This window comes from Triticum urartu, chromosome 5A (assembly GCF_056163025.1).
Source record: "Triticum urartu cultivar PI428250 chromosome 5A, HENAU_Tu73, whole genome shotgun sequence".
In the NCBI taxonomy this organism is placed as follows: domain Eukaryota; kingdom Viridiplantae; phylum Streptophyta; class Magnoliopsida; order Poales; family Poaceae; genus Triticum; species Triticum urartu.
The window spans coordinates 177,915,289-177,936,996 of NC_141877.1; the positions used below are offsets into that span (position 1 = coordinate 177,915,289).

At 46.3% G+C, this 21,708-nt stretch overlaps 1 long non-coding RNA gene across 1 annotated transcript; it reads left to right on the plus strand.

Moving 5' to 3' along the window:
• The first annotated feature begins 6,375 nt into the window (after positions 1–6,375).
• LOC147970726 (uncharacterized) lies at positions 6,376–11,616 on the plus strand. The gene is made up of 2 exons (XR_015603256.1): positions 6,376–6,451; positions 11,406–11,616. It is a non-coding gene; the product is annotated as an uncharacterized LOC147970726 (long non-coding RNA).
• Positions 11,617–21,708: the final 10,092 nt, after the last annotated feature.

The following is a 21,708-nucleotide window of genomic DNA, read 5'->3' on the forward strand; positions in this document are numbered from 1 at the left end:
TTCAGGTGGTGCTCTATTACCTCTCTTGGGACCCCTACAAGCTGATTGGGCTCCCAGGCGAACTCTTCCTTGTTTGCACGCAAAAAATTCACTAGCGCCTCCTCCTGAGCAGGCTCGAGGCTGGCGCCTATGGTAAAGGTTGCCCCAGAGGACCCGCCCTCCTCGACCAACACTTGCTTGGTTTCTGCGTTGGCCTGAGTGAAGAACTGCTTATTCTTGGTTGGTACGGCTCCCTTGGCCTTGGAGGTATCCGCGTTGGTGGGTCGTGCTATCGCGGCGGCCTTGAGGGCAAGCTTGAGCACCGCCAAGGCCTCCTTGGCGTCCCCCTTGATGGTGAGGACACCCTGGCTCCCAGCATCTTCATGAGATTGTAAGCAGGATGGGTTGCTGCCATGAACTAGGCCATAGCTGTGTACCCAAGGATGGCGTTGTATGGGAGGCCAATGCGGGCGATGTCGAAGTCGATGAGCTCGGTGCGGTAGTTGTCGCGCATGCCGAAGGTCACGGGGAGACGGATCTGCACCAGGGAGCGGGCGGGGCCTCTGCCAACTCCCGAGAAGGGCTTGCTGGGGCGGAGTCACTCAAACGGTATGTGACGGAGGCTGAAGGCCTCGATGGAGAGCACATTGAGGCCGGCGCCGCCATCGACGAGCGTCTTGGTGATGGATACGTGGCAGATGGTGGGTGCGCACAACATTGGGAGCGCATGTGAACCGACTGTGGAGGAGAGATGGTCCTCCAAGTCGAAGGTGAGGTTGGCCTCAGGCGCGGCCTAGCCGGGCGGAGCCCCCGGGCGCTTGGAAGCGACGCTGACCTAGCGAAGGTACGGCTTGACGTGTCGATCTGAGGGTGGTGCTTGCGAACCGCCGAGAAGAGCTGCGATGACGGTGGCCGCCGGTTCCCCGAAGCGAGTGACGAAGAGGCTGCGCACCTCCTCCCAGGTGGCGACAGAAGACTCCGGCAAGTGGAGGAGCCAGGTGCGCGGCTCGCCCACAAGGGCCATTGGGAACCAGTTGGCCATGATCTTGTCGTCGCCCCCGGCTTCCAGAACGGCCTCCTCATATGCTAGCAGGAAAGCCGACGGGTCCGCCATGCCGTCGTAGCGCGGCGGGATCTCCGACTTGAACTTGGGTGGCCACTGCACCTGTCGCAAGGCGGGGGCAAGGGCTTGGAACCCCCGAGGACCGCCGTGGGCACCGGTAGATCCAGCTGGAGGGGCGTCCGCCATGGGGAGCGGGCATGGAGATGGTGGAGCGCGAGCCGACGGAAGGAAGACTCCGGCGCACCCCTACCTGGAGCGCCAAATGTCAGATCACGGGTTCCGACAAAACCCTTAAGGTTTAAACACTGGGGTGCGCACGAAGATCTCCCCCTATCGATCCACGTCCTAACTTAGCCTAGATCTCACGAACTAACTCGACGAACTCGCAACAGAAAGGACACAAGATTTATACTAGTTCAGGCCACCATTGTGGTGTAATACCCTACTCCAGTGTGGTGGTGGTGGATTGCCTCTTGGGCTGAAGACGAACAGTACAAGGGGAAGAACAGCCTCATGAGGGTGAGGTGCTCTTGTGCTTGGTGGGTGTGCCGCCAAGGATGTGGTGGCTCCAATCTCCGATCCCTCTCCCCTCTATGGTGGTGGCTAGTCCTATTTATAGAGGCCCGAGTCCTCTCCCCAAATATTGAGCGGGAAGGGAGCCAACAACGGCTAATTTGAAAGGGGACAGCTAGTACAAGCTATCATGACAAAAGCAGTCTTCGCCTGCCAAAGGCTCTAGTAGTGACGCCGTCTTGGGCTCCACCGTGACCTCCGTCTTGCCGTCCTTCTGGTCTTGGTATCATTGCACCAATATGGAAACCTTTGCTTCATGCCTCGGTACTCCGTGCCTGCGCTTGCTCCCTTAGCACCAAAGAGGAAACAAGGACGCTGCGCGCGCTGGCGCCCGCCTGGTCTCGATCGTCATGGCTTACGTCATGAGAACCTCACGAGGTTTGCTCGGCCTTGAACTCTCCGCCCCTCATGAGCCAGCCTGGCGAGGCCGCTCCTGAGGAGGTCTTGTGTCATCCGCCTCGCGAGGCTTGGCCCCTCGCGAGGGTCTTGATTCCTTGTTGATGAAGATGGGCCATACATGCCTGCCAGCAAAGCCACGTCGTGGGCCGCAGGCAGGCAAGTCTGGTGACCCCCGTTCCCAGAACGCCGACAAAAAGGTCTGTCAAGAAGAAAACCGCCGAGTCCGCCGAGCTGAACATCGATGATGATCCTAATAACCCGAAATCAGAGGTAGAACTTGATTCTCTTGGTTCCTTTTTAATACACCTCATTGACAATGACCATTATCAGGATGACGCTGACGCTAGCCAGGCAGATGATGTAGAGGTAATTATTCTTTCCTAAGGTTCAGACCCTCTGCCAACACAAAAGACCCGTCAAGCAAACCTAAAAGTAAGATTTTCACACCCTCATGCTTATTTGAATCCAAATATTCTTTTGAAGAAACAACAACACGAAGCTCGCTGCACAACCCGGCATAGTGGCCAGGTGGTTACTTCGTCCGGTTTACCGAACACGCCGGTTCGTAAACGTCATCCAGAGGTTTCCCTATTCCTGACCCATCTTATCCCAAGGCAGGTTATTTCCAACAACCTCTTAATCCATCTGATTAAAACTATCAGGGAACATCTCATTCATCCTTTGGCGAGTCAACAGGGACACAGCTTCCACCCCTTAAAACTGTTCCTGGGTAAGCATATTAAACTAACCCCTTATACCTTGTGCCTACTTAATATACTAACTTTATTTCCATTCATTTCAGAACCAAAACCAGACCCAGCAAAAAGGCCAAGTTGAATAAACCGGCTGATGATGACACGACAGCTGACCCGGAAAAGACTCCAGAACCGTCTGAACCAAATACTGATGTTGTCCTTGATGATCCGCCAGCACAAGATCATGACACCTTTGTTGAGCAACTGGAAATTGATCCGATGGCGCATGACGATAATCCGCCAAGCCCAACCAAAGCTGATGATGATAAAACGAACAATGTTATTGTTACTGGCATCAGCTATACGGCCCCCGGCAACCCCACTGCTCTGTCGAAACATAGCGCCAAAGAAGAATTTTCTGCTATAGACAAGGGCAAGTGGAAGGTGGATCTGGAAAGTTATGCCCATCTCAGCGCCCAAGATATCCACTCTGGGTTTTTAAACTGGCTGTACACCAGCCGTGATTATGAAGCTGGGTTATTGACCATGATGAAGGAGCGATATGAGGTAAACACTGCTGATTTATGTATAACTACTCTTCCCTTATAACCGATTTAGTGCTACTAACTACAGTAGTCCCCAAGGGCCGGTTTATAGTACTGATATGAACCGGGACTTTGTAGAAAATACTTGAACTTTCCCTGTGTATCCCCTAAGGACTGGTTTATCTTTTCAAGATGAACCGGGTCTTTTTACTACAAAACTCAACATTCATGCACAAATCTGTGTAAACCGATGAACCACCAAGCTTATTGATGGTAGCAAAATCCATAGTCTTTAACTTGAGCAAATATGCATTAGTCCCCAAGTGCCAAGTATGTGACTTGTCATGTGCTTGGGACTTTGTAATAATTTTGGAGAAGAAGCAATAGCCATTAGCCCCCAAGTGCCAAGTGTATGTCTTGTCATGTGCATGGGACTTCAAATGTATACTGCCAACTCACAAATTGCATACCTCTTGCAGGCTGAGCTTAGCAAAAAGGAAACCCAAGTCGCCGACCTTCAAGAGAATATCAAAAATAAACAAGTCAAGACTTCCAAGGCCAAAGAAGAGCTGACCAACGCTTTAGCAGCTATGGAAAAGCTGAAGGAGAGCTTTAAAAGTGAGCGGGTAGCCGGGATCTTTGATCTTGACCTGGGACAATCTTGGAAATGGCTATCCAAGCATAAAAGAGGATGGATCAGATTTTGATAATGATGACCTTAGAGCTTTGACAAGGGAGATGCATCCACTGGCTAGCAAATTGGCTGAAGAAACTGATCTGTCACATTATCAGGTGATTTATGATGCCAATAACAAGAAGGTTAACCCGCCAAGTTGCAACACTCCCGAACTTATTCCGCCAATCTGGAAGCATACTTATGCTCCTGATGTTGACCCCTCCTCACTTATAAGCGATGAACTTGTATTCAGAGCCTTAACTGGGATCGATTGGTCAACCAATGACTTCCAGCAACTGGGTAGAGAAGAGGAGGGTGAACCGGCGCAGGATGACCCACAACCTTCAAGCAAGCCCGATCAAGATTCATAAACCGGTAGCCGGTTTAGCTTCTTCCCTCTGCTAGACTTGTTTGAAACAATTGTTCATATGGGCATCAGACTACCTTGTAATAGGCTAGTTTAAATGCTTGGTCTGCTATGCCATCGTACATATTTACTTTGCATGCCACTGTTAATCCGCCATGTTAATATATGCTATGTCTTCTTATGATACTTTAGCACCATGGAATCTGCTCCTGCAATTAATAAAATAAAAAATGTCCTAGCGGTGTACCGCTAGACGGGTTATCTTGCCCAATAACATAGTTTATAACCATGGCTAGGCATATAAATAACCATATACAATGTAAGATATACCATACCTATCACTACTGGAATCAGCTAGTTTGCCATCTGCCAGTTCTTTGCCGTCCGCTAGCGGACGGCAAAGAAGCTCTTTGCCATCAGCTTCCAAAAAGCAGACGGCAAAGAACTGGCTGATGGCAAAGACAAAGTTTGCCATCAGCCAGTTCTTTGCCGTCGGCTAGCGGACGGCAAAGAGGGAGGGGCCCCACTGACGAGATGCAAAAAAAAAACCTGACGGGCCCCCCTCTTTGCCGTCCGCTAGCGGACGGCAAAGAGCAAGGAGGCGGACGGCAAAGGTTGGCGGACGGCAAAGAGGGAGGCCCCACGTAACGTTAACGGGGCCGCGCCCCACACCCTCCTCTCTCTCTCCCACCTCCACCACCCTGTCGCACCACGCCCCACCGCCGCCCCAGCGCCCCCCGCCGCCGCCCCAGCACCCCCCCCCCCCGCCGCCCCGGCGCCCCCCCGCCCTGCCGCCACCCCAGCGCCCCCCGCCGCCGCCCTGGCGCCCCCCCGCCCCAGCGCCCCCCGCCGCCGCCCCGGCGCCCTCCCCCCCCCCCGCCCCAGCGCCCCCCGCCGCCGCCCCAGGCCGCCCCGCCCCGCTCCTCCGTCGCCCCAGGCCGCCCCGCCCCGCTCCTCCGTCGCCCCAGGCCGCACCGCCCCGCTCCTCCGTCGCCCCAGGCCGCACCGCCCCCCTCCTCCACCCTGCAGGTGAGGCCTCCTTCTTCCTTTTTTTCTTTTTCCTTTTTTCTGTTTTTTTAGTTTTAGGTTTATGTTTAGTTTAGATTTAGTTTTAGTTTTAGGATTAGTTTTAGGTTTATAGGTTTAGTTTTAGTTTAGTTTTAGGTTTAGATTTAGTTTTTTTCTTTTTCTGTTTTTTTAGTTTTAGTTTTAGGTTTAGTTTAGTTTTAGGAAAGAAGAAAAAGAGAAAAAGAGGAGATCAGGAGAAGAAGAAGAAGAGGAGGAGGAGAAGAAAAAAGAAGAAGAGGAAGAAGAAGAAGAAAAAAGAGGAGAGGAGGAGAAGAAGAAGAGGAAAAAGGAAAGGAGGAAGAAGAAGAAGAAAAAAGAGGAGAGGAGGAGAAGAAGAAGAGGAAAAAGGAAAGGAGGAAGAAGAAGAAGAAAAAAGAGGAGAGGAGGAGAAGAAGAAGAGGAAAAAGGAAAGGAGGAAGAAGAAGAAGACCCCGACCCCCCAAGCCTGACCCGACACCCCGACCCCGACCCCGACACCCCGACCCCGACCCGACACGGTACCCAGACCCCGACCCGGCACCCCGACACGACACCCCAACCCCGAGACCCCGACCCCGACCCCGAGACCCCGACCCCGACACCCCGACCCCGACCCCGACCCCGACCCCGACACCCCGACCATGACCCCGACACCGACACCCCAAGCCTGACCCGACACCCCGACCCCCCGAGCCTGACCCGACACCCCGACCCCGAGCCTGACCCGACACCCTGACCCCGACACCACACCCCGACCCCGAAACAAGACCCCGACACCGACACGGCACTACCCCGACATCGACACGACACCCCGACCCCCCGACCCCGAAACAGCACCCCGACCCCGACACGGCACCCCGACACCGACAGGACACCCCGACCACCGACACCTCCCGTAAAGGTGATCTTTGGCCTTCCAGAGGCCGACGGGGTCATATATTTGTGAATTATTAGTTAGGTCATATATTTTTCGATTTTGTTATGAAAAACATCATATATAATTGTGTTGATCGTGTAGTTTTAAATGTGCAGTTGTTTCATCGCTGCGAGGTTTGGTGTTCGACGACCTCGCCGTGCGTTTGACGAGCTCTGCCCCTTCGTTCGTGGGTGAGCACAAATGACAAGTCCTCCTCCCCCATTAATTATTTGATCTATTCCGATGAAACTTGATAGCTAGCTATGTATGTGTCTTGAATCATCAGTATGCGTAACCAATATGTGTCTCCCGTTCGAAAGCATCATAGTTATAAATATGCATGCATTTGCATATATATAACCTTGATTCTTTCGAATTGTCCAACGCTATCCATGGACAGCCCGAGTATGTGTAGATTGGGTTCGTTTTCCCATATGCTTTGCTCCGGATCCGACGCATATATTTCGTCAGTGCCTCCCCTGTTGTTCTCCGGGTACACATCCTCTCTGTTTATTGCAGAGACGTGTATCAGGAGAACAGCGGGGAGGTGCTGCCGAAATTTTGCATCGGATCCGGAGCATAGCATGGGAAAATAAACCCAATCTACACATACACGGGTGGGATTAGGACCTATCATTACCTATTAGAGTGTAGGTTGCATGGATGTAATAAAATTGACAAAGTAGATCAACTGATGAATATATACATGGTGAATTACATATATAATTGTTGTGTGTCCAGTAGCTCTGAAAGTTAAGATGAGTGACCGTGCTTGGATGTATACCGGTCACACTGGTCAGAACAAATGGAGCGCTGAATGGTTCACAAAAACTAAGGGGTTTGTGCAAGCCGCATTTGCAAATGGCCAAAAGAAAACCTGGTGCCCCTGTTTTCGGTGCGGCAATTGGGAAAAGAAGACAGAGGCTGAAATGGGCAAACACCTGCAGAAGAGTGGTTTTACGCCCGATTATACGGTGTGGACATTTCATGGTGAGTCTGCCCATCATGACCGAGCTGAGGTGGATCGTCGTCGCACCGACGAGCATGGTACCGGGATGGAAAACATGGTGCAAGGCTATGTTGATGCTCGGGATTCGGACGAGGAGATGGAGGAATCTGCAAAGGCCTTCAATGAAATGTTGGAGTCTTCGAAACGTCCGCTCCACGAGCACACTGAGCCTTGTCAGTTGGATGCCATCTCACAAGTAATGGCTCTGAAGGCTCAGTTCAACTTGGGCAGAGAATGCTATGACGCAATTATGACAGTATTTGGACGCTTTCTACCCAAAGGCCATGTAATGCCTGCAAACCTGTACCAGTCGGACAAAATCCTCCGTGCACTGAAGATGCCCTATGAGAAGATACATGCCTGTGAGAAAGGATGTGCCTTATTTAGGCTTGACTATGCGGACTTGAACTATTGTCCCATTTGCAAGTCTTCCAGGTATATTGTGGTAGACAACGGTATGGGTGAGAAGACACAGACCAAAATCCCCGTTACTGTTCTTCGGTATATGCCAATCGTACCAAGACTTCAACGTCTTTTCATGGTCGAAGAGACGGCCAGACAGATGACTTGGCACAAAACAGGCAAAAGAACCGAACTAGATGCAGATGGGAATCTGATGATGGTACACACATCGGATGGTGTTGCGTGGAAAAAGTTTGATGAATTACATGCTGACAAAGCGGCAGATCCGAGGCATCCTCGAGTCGGCATCAGCACGGATGGGTTCAATGTGTTTGGTATGACGGCAGCCCAATACAGTTGTTGGCCCGTATTTGTCTTTCCACTCAATCTCCCCCCCGGACAGATTATGCAAAGAAAGAACATTTTCCTGACGTTGATAATTCCAGGACCCAACTATCCGGGCAAAAATATGAATGTGTACATGTAGCCGCTTAAGGACGAATTGCGCCTTCCTCGCCGCCACCCCCGACTGTTTCACCCGAGCACGTGACTGCTAGGGTGGACTCGTCCGAGGAGGAGGCTACACGGACTCCGGTCCACGAGCCTCCGGTCCACGGGTCTTGGGCCCATGAGCCTCGGGTCGACTGGCCTTCGGCCCACGAGAGTTCGGCCCACGTGACCCCGGAGGAGCACACGTCCAGATGGGGTACCTGGCCGGATCAGCCTGAGGAGCCGAGTGGCCATGCTGATGATGGTGGGGAGCCGACTGATCTTGAGGAGGAGGGGGGCACCGTCTACCAGCGTGGTGCTACACGGCTCCCGTCCGTGCCGGTGACCCGCGAGCAGAGGTGGTTGATTTTCCCTGATGGGGAGAGGTACGTAAGTGCATTTAATATTTTTGTACCTTGTGCATTCACGTTTTTTCAAATAACTAATGCGTTGGCCTTGTCATGCTGCAGGGGTTGGGACCACCATCATAGTGTCCGCCGGCCCAACTCCGTCCTTGGAGTTCTTTGCCGGCAAAACTTCCCGGGGTTTGTCACGTTGCCTGGTGAGGGTCGGCTTCCAGAGCTTGGATTGAGCTGGGAGCACTACGTGGCTGCCCCGGCCCCGCCGGATGAGATTATCGACGGTGTCGTGTGCGACACGAGGGCAGACATGGTGATCAGAAAGTTTTGGGTAATTTCTCCTTTACACATTTAAAAATCTTCAACTAGCTAGTTATTAATTGTACTAATCAATATTGTCTCATTTGATTGCAGACATTCTACAGGTGTGAGGAGGGATACGAGGAGGACGCGGCACATGTTATCGAGAACGTCTGCAAGCGCCTACTCCAGAACTTACGGCACGAGGCTCGGGTGCAGGCTGTTCGAGACTACTACGCCTTGCGTGGTATCAAGAAGACCAAGCCGGCGTGCCGCGATAAGTTCCTGAGTAAGGAGCAGTACATGAAGGTAGTTCTTAAGGCCTTCTCTACTTAAGTTCCTTCATTTAGTAATTCTTAGCCGTAGCGCTCAAGTTTCTATTTGCTAACTTAGGCGCCTCCGAGATGGTGTGCGGATCGGATGGATTGTTGGGAGGTGTTGGTCGATGAGTGGTGCTCTCCACAATGGCTAGCCCTCCACAACGAGGCCAAGGACAAACGTGCCCAAATGGAAGGTGTGCCACACCATCAAGGCAGCTCCAACTTATATCAGTTCGGGCGCAACTGGGTATGTGGTTTGCTTCATGATTCATGCAATTCATTCATCATGCTAGCTTGAGCCCTTTAATTACTAATTTTCATTGCTTCTCTCTTTCAGGCACGCTACAATAAGGCGGATAAGGTGCCAGAGGTGTACGACCTGTATGCCATGGCCCACACTGCCTCTTTCAAGAAAGTCAAGGCTTTCTCTCAGTCTGACCTCGATGATGCAAACAACTTCACCAACATCTCCTCCCACAACAAGCTCGTGAGATATAGAGATGAGGGGAAGGCGAGGAAAGGGGAGGACTTTAACCCGAGCCAGGGTCCCATTGATCCAGAGCTGTTGATGATATCTGGTGGCGGGAGGTCCCATGGCTCCATAGCCATTGGAGATGGACTTATCCGTTGTCCTAGCACTCTCCCGGAGATTAAGGCGCGCCAGTCGAGCTCCGCTCCTGAGATAAGGCCTCGTGAACGGCCAATGCAACTCGCCATCAAGGTTAGTGATACGTACTCAGTTATCTTTCTCCATTACATTCTGTGTGCTTCCATCAATGATTACAAATGGTCATGTGAGTGGTGTTGCAGGCTGCTATACAGAGTGAGAGAGATAGAACGGAGAAACTTCTGGCGGAGGCGGCGGAGAGGCAGCGGGAGTTGGAGGAGAGGACGACAAAGATGATGGAGGAGGAGAGGGCACGGAATGACATGCAGGCAACGGCCATGTACGAGCTCCTTGTGGTAAGTTTCTTCTGCAGATTAGCCAAAACATTCATGTAGTATTTGTCTCATTACTAACTAGTATGACTGAGTCGTCAAAACCAAATGTGCAGTCTGTGTGCGAGAAGACAGGTCAGACCGCTCCGCCGATGCCAGTGATTGCTCCTGGGACCACGGTGAGTTTTATTGAATGACATTACTTGCTAGTCTTAACATTTGAGTGTCATCATGCTAACAAGACATTGGAAATGATCTGTGGTGCAGCGTAACTCCAGACAAGCATCGCACGATCCTTCTCCAGCTACCGACACGAGCCACCCCGCTCCTACACCTCCTACATCTTGGTAAGTTTATCTAGTGTTTTGCTTAACACATGCATAAAGACCTAAACTTAGCTTTATTTCCTCCAATGCTTACCATAATGACCTAGACTTAGCTTCTTCACCTCCAAAATGACTTAATAAGCTTACTGACCTCCAAAACCATCCATTTTACCTAAGTTAGCTCTAAAACGATCTGTACTTAGCTTACTTATGTCAAAAATTGCATAATTAGCTTAGTTAGCTTATAGACGATCCATTTTACCTAAGTTAGCTCTAAAATGACCCATTTTACCTAGGTTAGCTTATAAATGATCCAGTTCATCCAAGTTAGCTCAAAAATGACCCATTTTACCTAGATTAGCTCCTAAATGATCCATTTTACCTATGTTAGCTTTAAAATGACCCATTTCACCTAGGTTAACTCCAAAATGACCAATCTTACCTAGGTTATCTCATAAACGATCCATTTCAACTAATTTAGCTCATAAACGATCCATTTCACCTAGGTTACCTAAAAAACGATCCATTTCACCTAAATTAGCTCTTAAATGATCCATTTCACCTAAGTTAGCTCAAAAAGATCCATTTCAACTAAATTAGCTCATAAATGATCCATTTCACCTAAGTTAGTCAAAAACGATCCATTTCAACTAAGTTAGCTCAGAAATGATCCATTTCACCTAAGTTAGCTAAAAAACGATCCATTTCACCTTAGTTACCTCAAAAATGATCCATTTCACCTTAGCTAGCTCATAAACGACCCATTTCAACTAAGTTAGCTCATAAATGATCCATTTCACCTTAGCTAGCTCATAAACGACCCATTTCAACTTAGTTAGCTCATATATGATCCATTTCACGTAAGTTAGCTCATAAATGACATACTCTTCTTGTTCTAGTCTTCTTCTTGTTCTACTCTTCTTGTTCTAGTCTTCTTCTTGTTCTACTCTTCTTCTTGTTCTACTCTTCTTGTTCTAACTTTCTTATTTTTCATTTTGCAGAGTTCATTCACTTGACGAAAGCTTGCATAGATGGAGTGCTCCTTATCCCTTTCTCTGTTTCTTTTTGTATCGTTGAACTATGCATGTATCGTTGGATGAAACTATTGTAATATATATGGTTGGATGCCTCTATGTTGAACTTGTTATGTATGATGGAACTATGATGAAGTTATGTGTTGGATGCATGTAATATATATGGTTGGATATCTTATATGTTTGCTCTGTAATGGCCTTTTGAAATATATCTATATATGTCATCTATATTTGTGATGAAAATTGTTGGATTTAATAAAAAACAGATAAAAGAGCCAATATGCAGGCTCTTTGCCGTCTGCCACCGACGGAAACGAGCTCTTTGCCGTCTGCCGCGGACGGCAAAGAAGACACGTGGCATCCAGCTGTGCTTCCTGGGAGCTGACCCATTTGGCCAGTTTGCCTACAGTGGCAGACGACAAAGACTTTGCCATCAGTGGCAGACGACAAAGAACATGCCATGTAGTGACGTGTAGATGACATCACACGGCGGACGGCAAAGACACTAGAAAGTTTGCCGTCAGCGGCGGACGGCAAAGGCCTGCCGTTAGCCACTTAACGGACTGACAGCGCAATTATTGCCGTCCGCCTTCTTTGCCGTCTGCCGAGCTCTCTTTGCCGTCTGCGGCGGACGGCAAAGACTTTGCCATCAGTAGCAAACCGCAAAGTAGCTGTTTACCGAAGCCTACATTGCCGGAGCCTTTTCCCGTCCGCGGCTGACGGCAAAGGCCTTTGCCGTCCGCCGTGGCGGACGGCAAAGTAGCTGATTCCTGTAGTGTATGATATTTTATCACACTGCTGGTTTAGCAAGCCGGTATAATAAGGGTGATAACCCATAACTTGAATATTGGTAATCATCATATGTTTGCCGGTTTATGAACGGGCCTAGGCCGGATCAATAAACACCGGACAATAGTTTTCTGCTTGCTGGTGACTTATAGTCAAAGGCCAGGCCAAGTTAATAAGCATAGATAAATTATACTCATAAAGCGTTATAAACCGAAAAAATCAAGAAAGATTTAAATAGTCACAATTGTGGTGTTGCACTGATCAAGAGGGTTTGAGCTATGGTTCAGATACGACCAAAGCCCCCAAATGATTTCCCTAGTGGCCTTATGCCTATCAAGAGGTGTAGCTATGGTTCGAATATGACCAAGCCCCCAAGTGATTTCCCTGGTGGCCTTACGCCTATCAAGAGGTGTAGCTATGGTTCGAATACGACCAAGCCCCCAAGTGATTTCCCTAGTGGCCTTACACCAATCAAGAAGTCTAGCTATGGTTCGAATACAACCAAGCCCCCAAGTGATTTCCATAGTGGCCTTACGCCAATCAAGAGGTGTAGCTATGGATCGAATACGACCAAGTCCCCAAGTGATTATGTGGGTTGTGCCCAAGGGGTACCTATGTTTGAGTTGTGCTGTGCAACGGACTCTCTTTGGTCCCTTTAATTCGGGCATTAAGCCTCCAAGTAGACTAGAGCTATGCTCATAGGAAGTTATAATATTGGCTTGATAGCCGGATTACCAAGGTAATTAGAGCTATGCTCTTATAATATGGGCTTGATAGTTGGATTACCAAAGTAATCAGAGTTGTGCTCTTATAATATGACAATATTAGCTTGACAACAGGATCAAGAGGAAATCATAACTTCATACCTAAGCTGGAAACTCCCGATAACCAAAAACTCATTTAAGAGAACGACAGAAGCCCCGCTTTAGCAAGGATGTCGGTTTATTATATCAAGCATAATATATACATTGTCTAAATATGTACATAAGGAGATCCTATGGCTCAAGTGTAGTATGGTCTAAGCTGAGCAATATGCCAAGGCCGGTGATGTCTACTACACAACCTTCTTCTTGTAGACTTTGTTGGGCCTCCAAGTGCAGAGGTTTGTAGGATAGTAGCAAATTTCCCTCAAGTGGATGACCTAAGGTTTATCAATCCGTAGGAGGCGTAGGATGAAGATGGTCTCTCTCAAGCAACCCTGCAACCAAATAACAAAGAGTCTCTTGTGTCCCCAACACACCCAATACAATGGTAAACTGTATAGGTGCACTAGTTCGGCGAAGAGATGGTGATACAAGTGGTATATGGATAGTATGTAAAGGTTTTTGTAATATGAAAATATAAAAACAGCAAGGTAACTAATGATAAAAGTGAGCGTAAATGGTATTGCAATGCGAGGAAACAAGGCCTAGGGTTCATACTTTCACTAGTGCAAGTCCTCTCAACAATAATAACATAATTGGATCACATAACTATCCCTCAACATGCAACATAGAGTCACTCCAAAGTCACTAATAGCGGAGAACAAACGAAGAGATTATGGTAGGGTACGAAACCACCTCAAAGTTATTCTTTCCAATCAATCCGTTGGGCTATTCCTATAAGTGTCACAAACAACCCAAGAGTCCATACTACAATAACACCTTAAGTCACAAATCAACCAAAACCCTAATGTCACCTAGATACTCCAATGTCACCTCAAGTATCTGCGGGTATGATTATACGATATGCATCACACAATCTCAGATTCATCTATTCAACCAACACATATAACCTCAAAGAGTGCCCCAAAGTTTCTACCGGAGAATCACGACGAAAATGTGTGCCAACCCCTATGCATAGGTTCATGGGATTCAAAGGGAAAACACAATCCATTACAAGAGAGTAGATGAGGGGAGAAACATCATAGGATCCAAATATAATAGCAAAGCTCGTGATACATCAAGATCGTATCACCTCAAAAACACAAGAGAGAGAGAGAGAGATCAAACGCATAGCTACTGGTACATACCCTCAGCCTCGAGGGAGAACTACTCCCTCCTCTTCATGGAGAGCACTGGGATGATGAAGATGGCCACCGGAGAGGGATTGCCCCCTCCGGCAGGGTGCCAAAACAGGTCTAGATTGATTTTCCGTGGCTACGGAGGCTTCTGGCGGCGGAACTCCCGATCTATTGTGCTCCCTGATCGTTTTAGGGTATATGGATATAGATAGGCGGAAGAAATACGTTAGGGGAGCCACGAGGGGCCCATGAGGGTGGAGGGCGCGCCCAGGGGGGTGGGCACCCCCTGCCTCGTGCCTCCCTCGTTGCTTCCTTGATGTGGACTCCAAGTCTCGCGGGTTGCTTTCCTTCCAAAAATAACTTCTCCAAAAGGTTTCATTCCGTTTCGACTCCGTTTGATATTCCTTTTCTTCGAAACACAGAAACAAGGGGAAAACAGGAACTGGACTGGGCTCTGGGTCAATAGGTTCGTCCCAAAAGTTATATAAAAGTGTATAATAAAGCCCTATAATGTGCAAGATGGATAACATAATAGCATGGAATGATCAAAAATTGTAGATACGTTGGGGACGTATCAGCAACCCCAAGCTTAGTTCCTGCTCATCCTCGAGTAGGTAAATGATAAAAACAAATTTTTTGATGTGGAATGCTACTTGGCATAATTTCAATGCTATTCTTCTTAATTGTGGTATGAATATTCAGATCCGAAAGATTCAAGATAAAAGTTCATATTGACATAAAAGTAATAATACTTCAAGCATACTAACTAAGCAATTATGTCCTCTCAAAATAACATGGCCAAAGAAAGTTCATCCCGACAAAATCATATAGTTTAGTCATGCTCCATTTTCGTCACACAAGAATGCTCTCATCATGCACAGCCCCGATGACAAGCCAAGAAATTGTTTCATACTTTAGTAATCTCAAACCTATAAACTTTCACGCAATATATGAGCGCGAGCCATGTACATAGCACTATGGGTGGAATAGAATATGATGATGGGGGTTATGTGGAGAAGACAAAAAGGAGAAAGTCTCACATCAACGAGGCTAATCAATGAGCTATGGAGATGCCCATCGATTGATGTTAATGCAAGGAGTAGGGATTGCCATGCAACGGATGCACTAGAGCTATAAATGTATGAAAGATCAACAAAAGAAACTAAGTGGGTGTACATCCAACTTTCTTGCTCACGAAGACCTAGGGCACTTGAGCAGGCCCATTGTTGGAATATACAAGCCAATTTCTATAATGAAAATTCCCACTAGTATTTGAAAGTGACAAAACAAGAGACTCTCTATCATGAGGATTATGGTGCTACTTTGAAGCACAAGTGTGGCAAAGGATAGTAGCATTGTCACTTCTCTCATTTTCTCTCATTTTTTGGGCCTTATATTTTTTATGGCCTTTCCCCTTTTTTTATATTCCTCACTTGGGACAATGCTCTAGAAAATGATGATCATCACACTTCTACTTATTTACAACTCAATGATTACAACTCGATACTAGAACAAAGTATGACTCTATATGAATGCCTCCAGCGGTGTACCGGGATATGCAATGAACCAAGAGTGACATGTATGAAATAATTATGAATGGTGGCTTTGCCACAAATACTATGTCAACTACATGATCATGCTAAGCAGTATGAGAATGATGAACGTGTCATGATAAACGGAATGGTGGAAAGTTGCATGGCAATATATCTCGGAATGGCTATGGAAATGCCATAATAGGTAGGTATGGTGGATGTTTTGAGGAAGATATAAGGAGGTTTATGTGTGAAAGAGCGTATCATATCACGGGGTTTGGATGCACCGGCAAAGTTTGCACCAACTCTCAATGTGAGAAAGGGCAATGCACGGTACCGAAGAGGCTAGCAATGATGGAAGGGTGAGAGTGCGTATAATCCATGGACTCAACATTAGTCATAAAGAACTCACATACTTATTGCAAAAATCTACAAGTCATCAAAAACCAAGTACTACACGCATGCTCCTAGGGGGATAGATTGGTAGGAAAAGACCATCGTTCGTCCCTGACCGCCACTCATAAGGAGGATAATCAAAGAACACCTCATGTTTCAAATTTGTTACATAACGTTTACCATACGTGCATGCTACGGGACTTGCAAACTTCAACACAAGTATTTCTCAAATTCACAACTACTCAACTAGCACAAATTTGATATCACTACCTCCATATCTCAAAACAATCATCAAGCATCAAACTTCTCTTAGTATTCAATGCACTCATAAGAAAGTTTTTACTAATCTTGAATACCTAGAATATTAGGATTATTTAAGAAAATTACCATGCTATTTAAGACTCTCAAAATAATCTAAGAGAAGCATGAGAGTTCATCTATTTCTTCAAAATAAAACTACCACCATGCTCTAAAAGATATAAGTGAAGTACTAGAGCAAACAACAAACTACTCCGAAAGATATAAGTGAAGATCAATGAGTAGTTGAATAATTATGCAACTATGTGAAGACTCTCTAACATTTAAGAATTTCAGATCTTGGTATTTTATTAAAACAGCAAGTAAAACAAAATAAAATAAATTGACACTCCAAGCAAAACACATATCATGTGGCGAATAAAAATATAGCTCCAAGTAAAGTTACCGATAAACGAAGACGAAAGAGGGGATGCCATCCGGGGCATCCCCAAGCTTAGACTTTTGGTTGTCCTTGAATATTACGTTGGGGTGCCTTGGGCAACCCCAAGATCAGGCTCTTGCCACTCCTTATTCCATAGTCCACCGAATCTTTACCCAAAACTTGAAAACTTCACAACACAAAACTTAACAGAAAATTCGTAAGCTCCGTTAGTATAAGAAAATAAGTCACCACTTATGTACTATTGTGAACTCATTCTAAATTCATATTGGTGTAATATCTACTGTATTCCAACTTCTCTATGGTTCATACCCTCTGATCCTACTCATAGATTCATCAAAATAAGCAAACAACACAATGAAAACAGAATCTGTCAAAAACAGAACAGTCTGTAGTAATTTGTAGGTTTCGACCACTTCTAGAACTCATAAAATTCTCAAATAAATAGCTGGACGCGAGGAATTTACCTATTCATCATCTTCAAAAATAATTAACTAAATATCACTCTCCAATAAAAAATGGCAGCAATTCTCGTGAGCGCTAAAGTTTCTATTTTTTACAGCAAGATCAACAAGACTTTCCCCAAGTCTTCCCAACGGTTCTACTTGGCACAAACACTAATTAAAACAATAAAACCATAACCATAACAGAGGATAGATGAATTATTTATTACTAAACAGGAACAAAAAGTAAGGAACAAAAATAAAATTGGGTTTCCTCCCAACAAGCGCTATCATTTAACGCCCCTAGCTAGGCATGATGATTTCAATGATGCTCACATAAAAGATAAGAATTGAAACATAAAGAGAGCATCAAGAGGAATATGACTAGCACATTTAAGTCTAACCCACTTCCTATGCATAGGGATTTTGTGAGCAAACAACTTGTGGGAACAAGAATCAACTTGCATAGGAAGGTAAAACAAGCATAACTTCAAAACTTTAAGCACATAGAGTGGAAACTTGATATTATTGCAACTCCTACAAGCATATGTTCCTCCCTCATAATAATTTTCAGTAGCATATTGAATGAATTCAACAATATAACCAGCATCTAAAGCATTCTTTTCACGATCTACAAGCATATAATTTTTTATTACTCTCCACATAAGCAAATTTCTTCTCATGAATAATAGTAGGAGCAAACTCAACAAAATAACTATCATGTGATTGAAAATTAAGATCAAGATGACAAGTTTCATGGTTATCATTATTCTTTAAAGCATACGTGTCATCAAAATAATCATCATAGATAGGAGGCATGTTTTCATCATTGTAAATTTGCTCATCAAAGCTTGGGGGACAAAAAATATCATCTTCATCAAACATAGCTTCCCCGAGCTTGTGGCTTTGCATATCATTAGCATCATGGATATTCAAGGAATTCATACTAAAAACATTGCAATCATGCTCATCATTTAAATATTTAGTGCCAAACATTTTATAGATTTCTTCTTCTAACACTTTGGCACAATTTTCCTTTCCATCATACTCACGAAAGATATTAAAAAGATGAAGCATATGAGGCAAACTAAATTCCATTTTTTTGCAATTTTCTTTTATAAACAAAACTAGTGATAAAACAAGAAACTAAAAGACTCGATTGCAAGATCCAAAGATATACCTTCAAGCACTCACCTCCCCGGAAACAGCGCCAGAAAAGAGCTTGATGTCTACTACACAACCTTCTTCTTGTAGACTTTGTTGGCCTCCAAGTGCAGAGGTTTGTAGAACAGTAGCAAATTTTCCTCAAGTGGATGACCTAAGGTTTATCAATCCGTAGGAGGCGTAGGATGAAGATGGTCTCTCTCAAGCAACCCTGCAACCAAATAACAAAGAGTCTCTTGTGTCCCCAACACACCCAATACAATGGTAAACTGTATAGGTGCACTAGTTCGGCGAAGAGATGGTGATACAAGTGGTATATGGATAGTACATAAAGGTTTTTGTAATCTGAAAATATAAAAGCAGCAAGGTAAATAATGATAAAAGTGAGCGTAAATGGTATTGCAATGCTAGGAAACAAGGCCTAGGGTTCATACTTTCACTAGTGCAAGTCCTCTCAACAATAATAACATAATTAGATCACATAACTATCCCTCAACATGCAACAAAGAGTCACTTCAAAGTCACTAATAGCGGAGAACAAACGAAGAGATTATGGTAGGGTACGAAACCACCTCAAAGTTATTCTTTCTAATCAATCCGTTGGGCTATTCCTATAAGTGTCACAAACAGCCCTAGAGTTCGTACTAGAATAACACCTTAAGACACAAATCAACCAAAACCCTAATGTCACCTAGATACTCCAATGTCACCTCAAGTATCCGCGGGTATGATTATACGATATGCATCACACAATCTCAGATTCATCTATTCAACCAACACATAGAACCTCAAAGAGTGCCCCAAAGTTTCTACAGGAGAATCACGATGAAAACGTGTGCCAACCCCTATGCATAGGTTCATGGGAGGAACCCGCAAGTTGATCACCAAAACATACATCAAGTGAATCACGTGATATCCCATTGTCACCACAGATACGCATGGCAAGACATACATCAAGTGTTCTCAAATCTTTAAAGACTCAATCTGATAAGATAACTTCAAAGGGAAAACTCAATCCATTACAAGAGAGTAGAGGGGGAAATAAAAATCATAGGATCCAAATATAATAGCAAAGCATGCGATACATCAAGATCATATCACCTCAAGAACACGAGAGAGAGAGATCAAACACATAGCTACTGGTACATACCCTCAGCCCCGAGGGAGAACTACTCGCTCCTCGTCATGGAGAGCACCGGGATGATGAAGATGGACACCGGAGAGGGATTGCCTCCTCCGGCAGGGTGCCGGAACGGGTCTAGATTGGTTTTCGGTGGCTACGGAGGCTTTTGGCGGCGGAACTCCCGATCTATTGTGCTCCCTGATCGTTTTAGGGTATATGGATATATATAGGCGGAAGAAATACGTCAGGGGAGCCATGAGGGGCCCACGAGGGTGGAGGGCGCGCCCAGCGGGGTGGGCGCGCCCCCTGCCTCGTGCCTCCCTCGTTTCTTCCTTCACGTGGACTCCAAGTCTCCCGGGTTGCTTTCCTTCCAAAAATAACTTCTCCAGAAGGTTTCATTCCGTTTCGACTCCTTTTGATATTCCTTTTCTTCGAAACACTGAAACAAGGGAAAAACAGCAACTGGCACTGGGCTCTAGGTCAATAGGTTAGTCCCAAAAGTAATATAAAAGTGTATAATAAAGCCCAATAATGTCCAAGATGGATAATATAATAGCATGGAATGATCAAAAATTATAGATACGTTGGAGAAGTATCAGCCGGCGGGTCTCCTCCTCCGACGTGCGTGTGTCCTTGTGGTCTCGAACATCGACAAGGTAATATGACACGTTGTTTAGATTCTTGCTGACCACAAAGGGTCCTTCCGAAGGTGTGGATAACTTGTGCATATCAGTCTGATCCTGGATGAGCCGGAGCACCAGATCGCCTTCTTGAAAAGTTCTGGTTTTAACCCGGCGGCTGCGGTGACGACACAGATCTTGTTGGTAAATCGCCGAACGAGCTGTTGCGATGTCACACTCTTCATCAATAGGTCAAGTGCTTCCTGACGTGCTTTTTCATTGCCAGCTTCAACATAAGACGCCACCCGGGGTGAGTCGTGACGAATGTCACTAGGGAGAACTGCCTCTGCTCCATAAACCATGAAAAAAGGCGTATAACCCATATACCTGTTGGGGGTGGTATTAATGCTCCATAACACGGAAGGTAACTCCTCGACCCAACAACCCAACATCCTCTGCAAGGGAACCATAAGTCGGGGTTTCATACCTCTCAAAATCTCTTGATTGGCTCTCTCAGCTTGACCATTAGACTAGGGGTGAGCCACTGATGATACATCAAGCCGGATATGCTCACGTTGAAAAAAAGCTTCGATAGCTCCCTTGGAAAGGTTAGTGCCATTGTCAGTTATAATGCTATGTGGAAAGCCAAAGTGGAAGATCCCCTTCTTGATGAATTGAACCGCCGTTGCTGCATCACACTTACTCACTGGCTTTGCCTCTACCCATTTAGTAAACTTGTCAACTGAAACCAAGAGGTTGGTCTTCTTATCTTTCGATCTCTTAAAGGGCCCAACCATATCAAGTCCCCAGACTACAAACGGCCAAGTAATTGGAATCATCCTTAACTCCTAAGCCGGAACATGAGCTCGACGTGCAAATTTCTGACAACCGTCACACCTTCTGACCAACTCCTCTGCATCAGCATGAGCTGTCAGCCAATAAAAAGCGTGAGGAAAAGCTTTGGCATGATGACCACAGTCCCCTTCATGGATCTCACATAGGATCTCACAACCTTCTTCAGGTGACGCGCAACGCTGAAACGCCCCTGTGACACTGCAATGATGCAACTCTCTGTTGACAATAGTCATTGACTTGGACCGCCGGATTATCTACCTGGCCAAAACTTCATCCTCAGGTAACTCGCCCCGGGTCATATACGCCAAATATGGAACTGTCCAATCTGGGATAACATGAAGAGCCGCCACCAACTGAGCCTCCGGGTCAGGAATAGCCAAATCCTCCTCTGTGGGTAACTTGACCGACGGGTTATGAAGGACATCAAGAAAAACATTGGGCAGCACCGGTTTACGTTGAGAACCCAACCGGCTTAAAGCGTCTGCCGCTTCATTCTTTCTCCGGTCCACATGCTGAACCTGATAACCCTTGAAGTGACCAGCAATAACATCCACCTCCCATCGATAAGCCGCCATGAGTGGATCTTTGGAGTCCCAAGTACCTGATACTTGTTGAGCTACCAAATCCGAGTCACCAAAGCACCTAACCC